Below are 13,528 nucleotides of genomic sequence, written 5' to 3' on the forward strand. Positions count from 1 at the left end.
GATGCAAAAAACAAGCAGCCCCGCGTCGCGCGTCACGCGAGCGCATTCAAACAGGAGCGCGCGTCCCCTCGCGTTTCTTTACTGTTGCGTTCATAACAACAGCAGCAGGCTGACCCGAAGACGGCACCGACGCGAGCAGAGGACTATCCGCAACGTTTATTTACTTTACTCCTAAACTTGTTGTTCCTTTTTGCTTTACGCGCGTGTTTTACTCGTACGCGAGCGAACACGTGTGCGCGCTCCTCTCTAACGTTACTTTGTATCGCCGGAGATAAACGTGTTTGTTTTGGTGAGTTTGCACATGTTTACGCGTCTTCTGCGCAGATGTTTCGTCTTGGAGTTGTGAGTTAAGATGTCGTGAAGCGTTTTGTTTGGGACTTTGTCAGTGCGGTGATTTTCTAAACATCGTCACGTATTTTGTGCTTCACCTGTTATTGTATTTTTAATCTGTTGATGGTGTTTATTTGGGTTCCGTGTTGATTATTGTTGTTTGGTATGAAATGACATTTGTGGCAAACAAAAACATCGTGCTTTCAAACAGTGATGTGAAAGAAATATGCGCTAATGTATATCGAAGATGAACAAGTACTGAAGCGTGTTTAAAAGAACTCTTGACAACAGTTTTACTTCGCGTTTTATTGTTTCTTAAACTCGTGCAAGTGTTATAATAGTCCTAAATATATATATATTAAAGCGTGTTATGGATCTACATATTTTTTAAATGACTTATTTTATTAAATATCGAGTATTAGTACATTAGATTTTGCAGAAGTGTACGTTTTTTTTATATGGCACGAGGGCAATTCAAAGTGTTTTACATAAAATGATTGACAAAGAGAAATAAGACGCATATTTAAAATGCAAATTATGTCATATTTTTACATAAGTGTAATATTATTCCATATACTGCAATACTAATAATTTCAAACGTGAGACGTATTTGCATTTATATGCTATATTACTGTTTTATAGTTTTATGCACAATGTTTTTTTATTCATGTACATAATTATGTATATTAATACTTGTATATCATTATTTATATCTATATAAATGGTTAACGTTATGTTTGTAAATTGATACATTTATCATGATACATCATAATTTTTCTTATTCATATTTTGTTGTCCTATGAATAATAATAGTAATAATAATAATAATAATAATAATAATGAGATTATAATCTTACCATTGATGTGTACTTTGTTTCCACAGTGAATACTTCATTTTCACGTTGCACACTAAGTCTGTGGTTAAGTCATACCAAAGCCTTTTGTATGAGAGTGTTAATGGACAGCACACCTGCAAGATACAGTCACATTTAATGCGCCGGATCAGTGGGTTAAATGGATTTGGGGACTAAATCAATAGGGTAGTTTCATATTTTTAATGTGTATTGTAGTGTATTATTACAGCTGCGATTAGGTGGTGTATTTTCGTCCCGTGTTGGTTGCAGAAGAACGTTTGCTTTATTCCAGCAGGTGAAGTGCAGGTGTGCATCGCTAGATGCTCTGTCGCTTCAAAGAGGCTGAATAGCTGTAGTAAAAATCTGTACACACACACACACACACACTCGGCTCTAAAGCTCCAAACGTGCTTTGTAATGTGAAGCCCGGCCCTTCATTAGACCCACGCAGTTCTTCCCAGGTGATTTTAATTAGCACTGTTTCAATGAGCAGAGTTTGGAGTGTGATGTTTCACGTGCGATACGTGTGTAAGGGGGGCATGACAGTTGACCTGTGGCGAGGAAGGGGGGCCCGAACTTGAATTATCCTTGTGTTTTTGCAGGCATTGCCGTGATTGCAGCATTAATCATTGGCTGGTGTGTGTGTGTCCATACCGCTGTGCTTTAATAAGAAAAAAGCATGTCCTTTAAGGATTAATGTGTGTGCATTGAGTAAAATAAAAATCATCCGTCCAAATTAAGCTGCCACGGCAACTTGACTAGTTATAGAGTATGCGTTTATCCACATTGATTTTGTTTCCAGCGTTGGGAAGGCGAGCCGCACCGGCAGTCATTTTTGGTCTCTTAATGTACGTCATTGTGATATGTGTGGGTGGGAGCGTTTTTTCACTTCTCTCCATTGCATTGTTTAAAATCATTGTTTAATTCATACTCCCTTTTTTTACGTTGTCGGTATGACAACTCCGTATGTGCCCCCCTAAACCGTGTTCCATGTGCCAGAGTTTCGGGAATTACAAAAGTACAGAAGCAGAAAAGGGTTGTGCTATTCATGCCACAACGCTAAGCGATGTATTACCTGGCTTTTTCCTAGTCTATACATCTCTAAACAAGGCCATAAAAGTCTAATGGCAATTAAGCCGAATAGCCTACTGTTTTTATCCATGTTAACTTCACAGAAACGTTTCCATGACAACCCTCATATGCACATTAAGCCAACCAGAGGTAATCAAGTCTTTTTTTTCATCCTCTCTTCCCCTCCTCTCGCAGGAGTGGAATTAGTGTTGACAGTTCTGGCCTTTAATGGCACTTTGGTGCCGCGTGAAAGTATTTGTTTACCGGGATCATACGCTTCTGGCTGTCAGCCTCAGAGAGATTGACTTCTTTAGATAAAAGACTGTATTACATGCTTAAGAGGTCTTGTGCAGCGTAATTATCCAAATCACCCTAATGATGTTTAGTGAGCTTCTGTAACTAAGTGCACCGCATTTTTCCTGCTGTACTTACTGACAGTGGTTGTTGATTTTTTGCTAAGAAATGCTTTCTTTAGATGTTTTGTTTTGGGTAACGTTGTGGACGTGGATTCTAAATGAATCCTCACTCAAGCCACACCGTGTTTAATGTATTATCCGAAATGTTTTTCGAGGGAGCCGTGCTTTCTGGTTTACTTCATTTTTAGGATTTGGTGTCTTTCTGGAAACTGTGGCTTTTACGTTTTGCTTTAAACAGATCAGAGTTCTCAACGCTGAGCTTGTGAATGTGATGGCCCAGAAATTGTATCACATGACCGATGTGTGATAACGACCCAAGAGCATCTCATCTCACAACGTTGATGGTCAACCGTTGTAGATTAGTTTTAATGGCTGATGCAGATTACCATATCTCCAGTGACGGATATAATAGCGCTATTTTAAATAAATATTCAGTATAATTATTCGATTTAATAATGTTTCGCATTTATTTTGAATTACACAAATTTGAATTATTATTAGAACATTGTTGTCATGGTCGTCGTTAGATATTGAAATTGATAGCATATAAGAATTAATCATTTTTTTGTAATCTGCTTAATGTTGTGCAATGTATCAATCTGTCACAAACTAATGCTCTTGGGATTATTTATTCATTTTGAGTTCATCAGTAATGTTATATTGGATGTTTTTTCATTCATTATATTGTATTAATGTCTTTTGGCCTATGTACAGATTCTTGAAACTGCAGCGTTGTTTAAAGAGAGTGTCTTTACGCTGTCCAGCTAGTAGAGTAATGCCGGGGTGTCATTTGTTGTAAACGGCAAGGTCAACGCTGCTCAGACCAAAGTTCCCCGCAGCCTGTCTGTACTGTAAACAATGAGCCAGAGAACGAGAGGAATTACGGCAGTGTGATTGACAGTCTCGCATGATTTTGATGTTTCTTTCAAAATGTAACATTTAAACAGAATTTTTGTTTGATAAAAGACTGCATTTGCCGTTTCTCCTTAAAATCTGTTGATTTAAATCGTTTAGAAAATACTTAATGGATCTTAAAAGCAAAATGGGACGTTGCAATGATCACGCATGTAACAACAATGAAATCATCTTAATTACAAAATCAACATATATATTATAGTTCATCTCATGCATGCTGTCCTCTTCTAACTCGAATCTCTGAGGACAGTTCTGTTAGCAAGAAAAAAGGCTGTTTATTTGAAACGCGTTGTAAAAAACAGAGGAATTGTGACAGTAACGTCTCCTGACAGGCGTATTAGGCTGCAGAAAGAGCATCCGGCCCGAGGCCGTGGGCATATGGTACCGCCTTCTGCTGGTATCCCCGTAGAAGAAGTTTCAACGCTGTGGCAGGGTCACGGCGGGCTCAGGTTTGTTCCTCATGCCTCCTGTAAATAATAACAGGGCAAATGAATGCCCCTTTTGTCTCTGACAAGGGCAGAGCGATTTATTTTTAGTTTGACTTCCTGACCTGAATTGTTTTCTAGGAATTGTTGTACTGAGCGCGAGTTAATGTGCTTGACCTTCATATGGTGTCGTTTGGAAGGAAAGGCAGATTTTCTTTGAAAAAAGTCTTTTTCAGTAGCTTTCTTCGGACTTTCTGCTGTTTTAATACCATGTTTTTGGAAATGTACCATGGTGAGACCACGGTTGATGTTTCTTTGTATTCTTTTTTTTTAAAGTACAACAAAATACTTTCACACGATGGTACTACCACAGTTTTTTTTTGTTTTCGTAAAATTGCACAATTCATCTTTTGTTGTTGATATTTTATTATTCATCAAACAGATGAAACTGCAGAGCAATTAAAAAGCGTCAATTTTTTTATATGGCTCATATAAAGATAGCAATTCTTCTGTTCTGAAACTTGAAATCATCTTTGTTGAACCTTCATTTCGTACAGATTCACATTGTCTTTCTATAAAGTGATGGTATGCGTCTAGGGGCCTGAAGGAATGTGTGTGTTTGTGTGGATTACACAGGGGCCGATGCTTTCTCTGGTGCTCTGGGATGTCTTTAGATGCAGAGGGTTAATTATACTCTTTTGTCTTTCATTGGACCACTCCAAGCATATGGCTACAACAATGCAATAGTTTATTTTCATGATTACTGATGAGCGCTTTTTAATTTAGATTGTCACTTCTGGCAACCAGCAGGGCAGATGGTGTGGATGTGAATGCCCATCAGAGCCTAAAACAACCTCCAGGCAGCTGTTGCCAATAAACTTTTTTCCCTTCTCGTTTTTTTGCTTTTCCCCCCCACGCAACACGTTTTAGGTCAAGAGGAGTCAAACCTGTTACAACACCTGTTTCTGCATATGTAAATCTGTTGTTTTGTCATTTCATTAAACAAGAAAAAAAGGCAACAGTCCCTCGTGGTTGCAAATGCGACTGGCATCGTGCCCACTTGGCATAGGCGAGATGAGTGGGGGGGTTGTAAGATGGGGAAAAGACAACTGCGGTTTGTGTCATACGACCGCCAGGCCGTTGGATGCTGCCTCTGCTTAAGGACCTTTTCTGAAAGATACCTCCACTTTAAAGGGGTTCCCGTGGAGTCTTTAAATTAGAGGCGCGTTGAGATCTTACACTTAACTCTTGGTGTTTAGATTTTTTTTATGTAGGGGAGTCTGGTAAAGACATTCCCAAGAGTAAGTTTTTGGCACAAGCAAGGCTTTGGATAGGGATGCCCATTCGAAAAGAAAAAGTGATTTTATTTGACTTTAAAATGTTCAGGTATAATTTTTTTCTTTTCTTTTGGGTAAGCCTAGCTCTTTCTAAATGCAAAAATAGTTTTGTATACGTGGTTTTGAGCCGCCACATGCTCTCCGTGCATGCATCTTGTGTTAGTCACCCCCCCACGATTGTATTCCCATTGCCCCTCTTCATCTGTTGTGATGTCACAGTTCTGCTCCAAGCCACATGTGCTGTTCCTGTGTGTGCACTGCCTCTGAGGCGCATGCCCCCCCCATCAGCTGTAAACCGCTGGTGCATGTAGATTTGAACCCTAACCAGAGCCCTATAGCGTCGGCACTGTCTTCATACCCTTGTATATTTTCCCTCTCTCACCACCCTCTACTTGCTGGAGTAAATTGTGGGATTTGAGTTGTAATCCCATCTGTATACCCAGGATGCAACAAATATGGCGTGAAATTAGAGGTTATTCCCCAAATATAACGCCTCGGCTTTGAAGATTACTGTCATCATTGTGGCACCTTCGCAAGGACGCGGCTACGGTTGCTCTCCTCCCACGAACGTTTAACTACGAGACGTGTCAACATGTACACGTCTGTTGCCACGGCAGCCCGTGTTTTATTAGTTACACGCATCAGTCTTACCTTGAGGCCTGCTACGGCACACGCCGGCAGTTTTAATTCGGTTATTAATCTGCAGTTACACCACCGGTAACCCGTGCTCGGGTCGGACGGCCCCCTTCGGTGCTTCACCGGCAGATCCCGCCACGTGTTAATCTTCCCGTGGCGCGAAGGTATCCTTCCTCCATTCACCATCCCTGATTTAGCGCCTCTCCTGAGCGCCTCGCCCACCCCCTCTGATGTGGAAGTTCATTAGGGGCGAGCCTTTGATGGGCCAGCTTTTCATGTGACTGCGCTCTCAAATACCTTGATGTAGAAGCTTAAGAAGCCATTGTGCCGTCGGCGCGTCTTATTTAGATCTGCATAGTAAATCAAGCCGAGTAAATAGCGTAGAAGCAGATGCAAGCAAGGAGATAAGGCCCGGGCGAACAATCGCATTTGTATTTTGTTATGATGTTGACAGCAGCTAAAATTCACTAATCTAGCGCCACTGATCTGCATTTCAAAGAAATCTCATTTAGCAGTGGGGAGGATAAAGTTCTTTCATTGTGGCTGCTTTTTTTCATTGCATTCTTCGCTAATTTATCTGCGACAGATTTAACGCCGAGCACGGGCAGCATGCATGTTGCAAAGGCGACGTTAAATACCCTGAAAGCAGTAACGTCTAGACTGTGAACCGGGGGTAATTACACGTCCATTGATGAATGGAAGGAGTCTGAAGATTCATCTTTGTTCAGGGACCCTGAATCGCTCGACCAGCGCAGATAAGGGCCCCAGTCGAAAATATTGCGCCTGACGTCCTCCGTAACACGGGGATGGTATTTGCTTGAAAAGGTAAAAAATTATTGTGTACTGTAATCTGACTTGTTAGCATAATGTCGTCTTTCATCTGCATACCCTGCGAGGGGCTGGAGAGGCACCCGTACCCTTGATTCGAAATAGTTTATCTCGACTTAACGCGCGGCTTCATGTAAATATCAGACAGTGGCATTAGGGGAGCCGGTGAATGGGTAATGCAGTGTGTATGTATAATTTGATAGTATTTAGAGATCCCTTTGTATGCCGAATTGAAATGGGCCTGGTATTGTGTAAACTCTCTACGGTGAGGTCACGCAGAGTAATGACATTGGTATTGCCTTGCAAGTTGAATTAAATTGTACGTTTTCACAGTCCAAAGCTATCGGGCTATTAAAATAAACTCCGAGGCGGTTTAAAATGAATGCAACATTAGGAAATAAAAACATATTGTAGAGCTTCACAAAAATGTGTTTTCTCCGCACGGTGTGTGTGTGTACAAAAAAACCACAGATGAAACATTATCAAAACTGTAATTTTGAGAATAAATCTCTCATTCGAATGTTGACTGAGCTAGTAAGTTTAAACATATTGCGACACTATTTGTGCTTCAAAACGGTTCTTTCTGAATTATGAGAACTGTATATGTTTGTATAATAAGCACGTGTAATCGAGCAGGAAGATGTGTATCTTAATACTCGAGCTAATAGACAGTTTGTGCTATTCTGCGCAGAACTTCGTAACCCAGAGTCAAACACAGTCACGAGATGCGGTGGCATTTGGCAGATTTTGTTTGCAGAATAACTCTTCCCAGCGAACCCCCCCTTTTTTTGTACACTTCACGAAGCACATTCCACAGGATCCAGAAGCTGTTAGTTGCCTACGGGGGTCTTTCTGGGAGTGAATTTTGAGGCCGCTCGGTTTGCACGTGTCTGTGCCATACTGTAGCTTCATGACTGTACGCCTAAAAAGGAAATATGTTACAACTTGCAGGTTTTTTTGGGAAGCAAGGTGAAGCGTGTGCCACACGCTCATTTAGTCCAACTTATCTGCTAGTGTCAGCAAGAAATGGCAGGAACCTCTATGGAAAGTTTGATTTATGCTCGGATAGTTTTAACCTGGCAGGAATGGCAAGCTTTTTCGAGGGCTTCTTGAACAGTTTCCCTCATTTCTTTCTTTGTTTTTTACGCATGTGAGTGTTATATGTACGTGTGTCAATATGCAGACATGTACGGAGGAACCAAAGGGCTTTTTGTTCAGTTCAATCATTTCACATTCTTGTCATTGAGTTAAAAACTGAGCACTAATAAAAACTAATACATGTTTGAAACGACTCTCTGATTATGGAATATTACGTTTCTCTCTGACAGATTCCTTCATACTCGGACCCGTCTCTCCCAAACAAACACGGACATCAACTGAAAGTTTCCCCTCAGGGTAAGATCGCAAAACACAGCTTCACTTGTACTTCTGTCAACACTTTCATCTTTTTGGCAGATGCACCCTTTGAAAAAGAAGCAGAAAAGAGAACCATCGCACATACACAAACACGCATACCGCGACAAGCTGACGTGAAACAAGCTCACATCCAGTTATTTGATTGACCCGTTTTATTGTCAACGTGCGACAGACTTTGTCGTAATTACTTTAGCGGGGAGATGAAAAGCTTTCACGTGACACAAGCGGTAAACCTCATCCATCACTTTGAATCTCTCCAAACATCGCTGTCTAGAGACCGGCTGTTTAGCCACTACATACAATGCAAAAGCAAACAATTGCACAGCTAAAAGAACAAAATCTACATATGTTTACACGTGTGTCCTGCTCTGTGTTTTGTGTTGGATAGGATGAGACCTGGTATGGCCATTGCTCAAAGCGTAGCAAGGATACTCTGAAACCAAGGAGAAATCGGTGAGTAAAAGCATTCCGCAAAGTGCTTATTTGCATGTTTGATACGTCTGTCTCGACCATAATTGATATGTTCTCACAAAAAAATCACTTTCATTATATATTCCATCAACCACATCCTGAGAGTAACTCTAATAAGCGAGTGTCCAGGAACCTCTTAAAGATCTGCGGCACATCACCGAACTCTGATAGAGAGGTTTCGAAGTTTTACGTTAATTGTATTGTCGCATGTAGCAAAGCAAGTATACGCTTTGAGAGTTGTTTCAACGCCACGGACGCTCTGGTCGAATTCTGCTCCGATGATAATCTGTCACCAAGTAAGTCTAAAACGTGCATAAGGAATCCCGCGGTCTGTAACCGCTGATTATGTGATGGAGGCTGTGGATATCGTCATTAGCGATATATGACATTGCCAGACGGGTGGATGCAGTTGCGAAGGGTGAATGAGAGAAACCGCATGCGGCAGGAAAACGTGGCTAGTCAAGGCGCTTCATGCAAATGCTAAAGTATGGTTTTATTTGATGATCAAGAGATTTGCTGAGAGTCCGAATTATACCACACCGCTTTTTTGTAGAAGAAATCTTAAGGCCGTTCACATCAAGGATGATAACCAACACTTTAAAGCTTTAAAACTTGTTATGTTTAAGAGAATAGCACAGTCCACATCAAAATGATAACAATACAGAGTGCAACAAAAGACAATGGAACACATTAAAAGCAATTATATTTCTTAATTTTAGCCACATTGTATGCGACATGACACGACGAACCCATTATGAACGTGTCGTGTCGTGAACCGATGTCGTGTCACGTCTTGCCGGTCCCGTCCGGTGTAGACACCATGTGACATTAAGCACAATGTTATTGTCTGTTGATGGTAAAATAGTTGTCACTATAGCTATCTTTGTAGTTTACGTTTTTTGGCGTGAACGAGCCTTTAAACATCAAACTACATTTTTGGTTGATTTAAGATGTGCGTTATAATTAATTCTGAAGCTCAGCTAGGGGCAAGCATATCAAAATTCAGACCAAGTTCATGCTTACATTTTTTTTAAACCTTTAGAAAGTTTTTCCTAATTTAAGTCATAGCAGTCGTGTGCATAACGTCCTCACGCTCGACTTTTTCGGTAAAGAAGCATCTATCAGTGAAGGCATTCCAACCCATTACTCTTGCCTTTGAGGTGGAGGGCTGATTAAAGTTTGCATTTGCAGAGAGTTTGGGTGGCTGGACTTCAGCCAGAAGCTGAAAACCCCAGAAGTCACTGCCTCTCAAGACTAGGCGAAAGCCCAGTGCCTCTCTCCACCTTAAAGAGATTTGAATGTTAGTTTTTAATTTGAAGAGTATCCACTTAAATCTTCAAAGATGAACTCTTAAAGCATATCTGTTCTGGAACAGAAGTCTTCTGATCAGACCGTAAAAACCCTGCATAATTGCCCCCCAACTTCACATCGCCGGCACGCACACATTATAAAATCTACAGCAATTAAGCATATCTCACCCGAGTTTAAAGCCAAGGGATGGAGTTGCTCTTCGGATGGACAGCCCTTCTCGTCCTCGCCTTTGAAAATTGATTTCTTGTTCTAGTAGAGCGCCTGTCATTTCCATCTAAAATGGCTCAGCGAGAGCCCTTCCATTCCCTGGAGTGGAGAGCAACCTCCACGGAGCTTTGCTCCGGACACTCGGTGCGCAGAGGACGGGGGGATATCAAAGGAACCGGGCTCCGTCTCCAATCGCAGGTCTCATTGTGTGGCTGATTTGGGATTGGAAAGAAGGTAGTTGGGGACGAAAGGCGAAAAGCACGTTTCCTCCTAATCTTTATCCCCCATTAACCCTAGAACCCAGACCGCTCCTGGGATCAGATGGCTGGTCAATCCCCCCATTTCTCAGCCATGGTGAATATTTTAAACTTAAACTTTTTTTATGAGGAAACATTCAAGTCATCAAGGTTCACTTCACAGTTCTGGCGTTCCTCTCGAAGTCTTCCCTTCATTGTTTTGTCTCCGCGTAAGAAAGAAGAGGTTTTTTTTGGATTCGGACCAAGTTTCCACATTCCTTTTAAGATAGGTTTGGGAAGGGGCTTGTAAAGCCATGCCAGCAAATTAGAGATTGAGTGGCTCCTTGTCTAGGCCGTTTGCACATCTTTCTATAAACTTCTATAAAGGTTTTTAAAGTAATGCTTCTACCCTCCTCCAAACCTTTTACTTCACTCTCATGCCTAGCTTTTAGTTTCCGATGATACTAAAACACACGCTTTTGTTTTTCCTGGTAGTGTTCGTATAACATCAGACAGCTTTATTTACCCGCGCCATCAAAGACAGAAACGGATAGTAGCTGATTTGAAAACTGGAGCGAGAGAAACGTGCAGTAGAGTTAGAAAAAGGTAACTCGCCACCATCATTCCTGATACAGGAGACAGACCGAGTCAATGAGCTTATTGATCCTGCCAGAGTGCTATGCTAATCACTGGAGTCCGTGTCCTTCACTGCGACTTCTCAGTGTCGCCAGTCTTTCAATACCGGCATGTCTGTAAGTTTATGTTGTGAAGCAGAAGTCAGGACTGCATAGAGTTTGTCTCTGTAGTTTATTGCAGAATCCCGAGCTGGATTTTTTCCAAAGGACTGGAATGATTGTGAAACAAGAGACTCTTTCAAGCATGACATCAGAGTGGCCTGACACATGTCTGACCCCGTCGCTCCAGGTGGGAGGAATTAGACGCTTTGCTTGCAGGTGATCATGTCCAATGCATTGGTCTCACGTCGTCTCGCCCGCCCGCGTATGTTGTCCCAGTGGAGCTGCACCCCGTGGCGAGCTGGGCTGTCATGAAACGGATCACGTTGGAGCGGACGTGGATGGATTAGGAGAGAATGTGCAGAGATTTGTTGTGTCTCCATGTTGGGGAATTTGACAATGTGAATGCATTGCATAATTCTGATTTCTAAATGAAACAACGAAAGTCAGGTTCGAAACTTTGTTCAGACAATCGTCAAATCAACTCCAGTTGGGTTTTAAACAGCGACAGAATACACTTGGATTACCGAAACGTGTTATAGGAACAGCTGTCGATTAGATGCTATTGGTTTCCTGGAGCCAATTTATTTAGAAGCTTTGAACCAACTGAGTCTGAAGGATTTTGGCCTCCTGTGGAGTTGTAAACCTCCTAGATTATGTGAATAATTGGCCACAAAAAGGATTCATTTAAATGTAAATTAGATTAAATTAGTTTAGCCTCTTATTTTTTGTATGTGTGTTTAATGTAATATAATTTTTCTTGCAAGAATTCCAGGGTTTTAATGCAAGTGTTTGAGATTTTATGTAAACGGTTAATATTGTTTTTGTTGAAGTGAATAAGTGTCATACGTCGACAGAGCTCTCTGAGCTTTTGATATCGCTTGTTTTGAAATACTTTCCCCATTTGAACGCTTTGTCGGGCCTCATTTACAGAGAAAGCTTTACTACAAAAGATACAAGGCAACGCCTTTGTTCTTCACAATAATTTGATCGCGGTTTGAAAAGTGATCTCGCGGAAGCAGAAGACCAGAGCCTCGGATTTGGCTTCCATGACATAAACCGCAATTAAACCATGTCACGGTTACCTGCTTTGATAGATGTGATAGATGTTTGTTTTCAGGATGAGAGCTGGCCCGATTCGGGTCACATGGCTTAAACATTGACACGTATGTTGTTTTCCTCGTGAAGAGTCGTGAGTATTTGGAAAGGGGTCTCTGATTTCTCTCCATGGTGTACGCTGCACTTTTGTTACCCGCTTTCATGAAAGCACCGCCTCTGGGCCAATTCTGTGGTCACACCACCTGATTCTGAGGCTTGTAGAGTGATGTTGACTGTTGAAGCCAGAGGGAGCACATATGAGATTCTGCATAAACATGACCTTATTCTCAGAGAGACCAAACGGACTGTCCCTCAGCCCAGCTCACCTGTGAAGGCTTTTAAATCTTTTTTCCTCTCCTGTCCTGTCCTGACTCTCTCTCTCTCTCTCTCTCTCTCTATTGTCTGCTTCTGTATTCTTGAAAGATTTGTTAAACTCATGGAGATCAGATTCCCTTTGCATCTTTCGATGTCCACATTAATATATATTCAATGCGTTGGTCGTCATGTTTTTGGTTAAAGTTGCCACATGCACAGATAAAAACACAGAATTGATGATTTAGACACTTGACGGCACATTTCCATGCCAGTGCTTCCTAATAAAAATAATATTTCCCCTTTGTCTACTTTTAACCCTTGAATTACCTTCACTTCTACTTTCAGCACCTCCAACATTAATTTTATATTAATTATTTTTAGGGCTGTCAAACGATTAATCGCAATTAATCACATCCTGAATAAACATTTGTGTTTACATAATAATATATGTCTGTGTGCTGTGCTGTGCTGTTCATAATCATTTTGCATTATACACAAAACATACACAGTACATGCATGTGTGTGTGTATATGTATATATATATATATAGAGAGAGAGAGAGAATGTTTAGATATTTAGATTTAGATTCAATTTATTTATGTTCATGTATAATTAAAATGATATATAAATGTTAAATTTTATTTTTAAATATATGCGTGGATGTGTTAATAAATACAAAGTTAATATGCTCAGTACACAGACACAGACACAAACGTTTATTCTTACGCGATTAATCGATTGACTGCCTTTCCTTGGAGTAATGGAAAAGTCCTATGTTTTGGGTTAATTGACAGATGGCCACAAATGCTCTGAAGTGTCTTACTTCAAATGCAGATCATTTCTTTTCTTTATGTTCAATGTTGGTCTTGTCTTGCTGAATGCGTTCTTCATTCACTAACACTCATTTGTTTCATATTTTTCTGCCTCG

General features: G+C 40.9%; 1 protein-coding gene across 1 annotated transcript in view; it reads left to right on the forward strand.

Moving 5' to 3' along the window:
• The window catches only part of foxp2 (forkhead box P2), an 86,207-nt gene continuing 72,679 nt past the window's right edge, over window positions 1–13,528 (forward strand). The window contains exons 1-3 of the mRNA XM_079455432.1: window positions 1–289; window positions 8,141–8,207; window positions 8,617–8,681. The gene's annotated coding sequence lies outside the window, so the exon portion shown is untranslated. The remainder of the gene's footprint in view (window positions 290–8,140; window positions 8,208–8,616; window positions 8,682–13,528) is intronic.

Source organism: Barbatula barbatula, assembly GCF_947034865.1.
Source record: "Barbatula barbatula genome assembly, chromosome: 4".
Taxonomy (NCBI): Eukaryota; Metazoa; Chordata; class Actinopteri; order Cypriniformes; family Nemacheilidae; genus Barbatula; species Barbatula barbatula.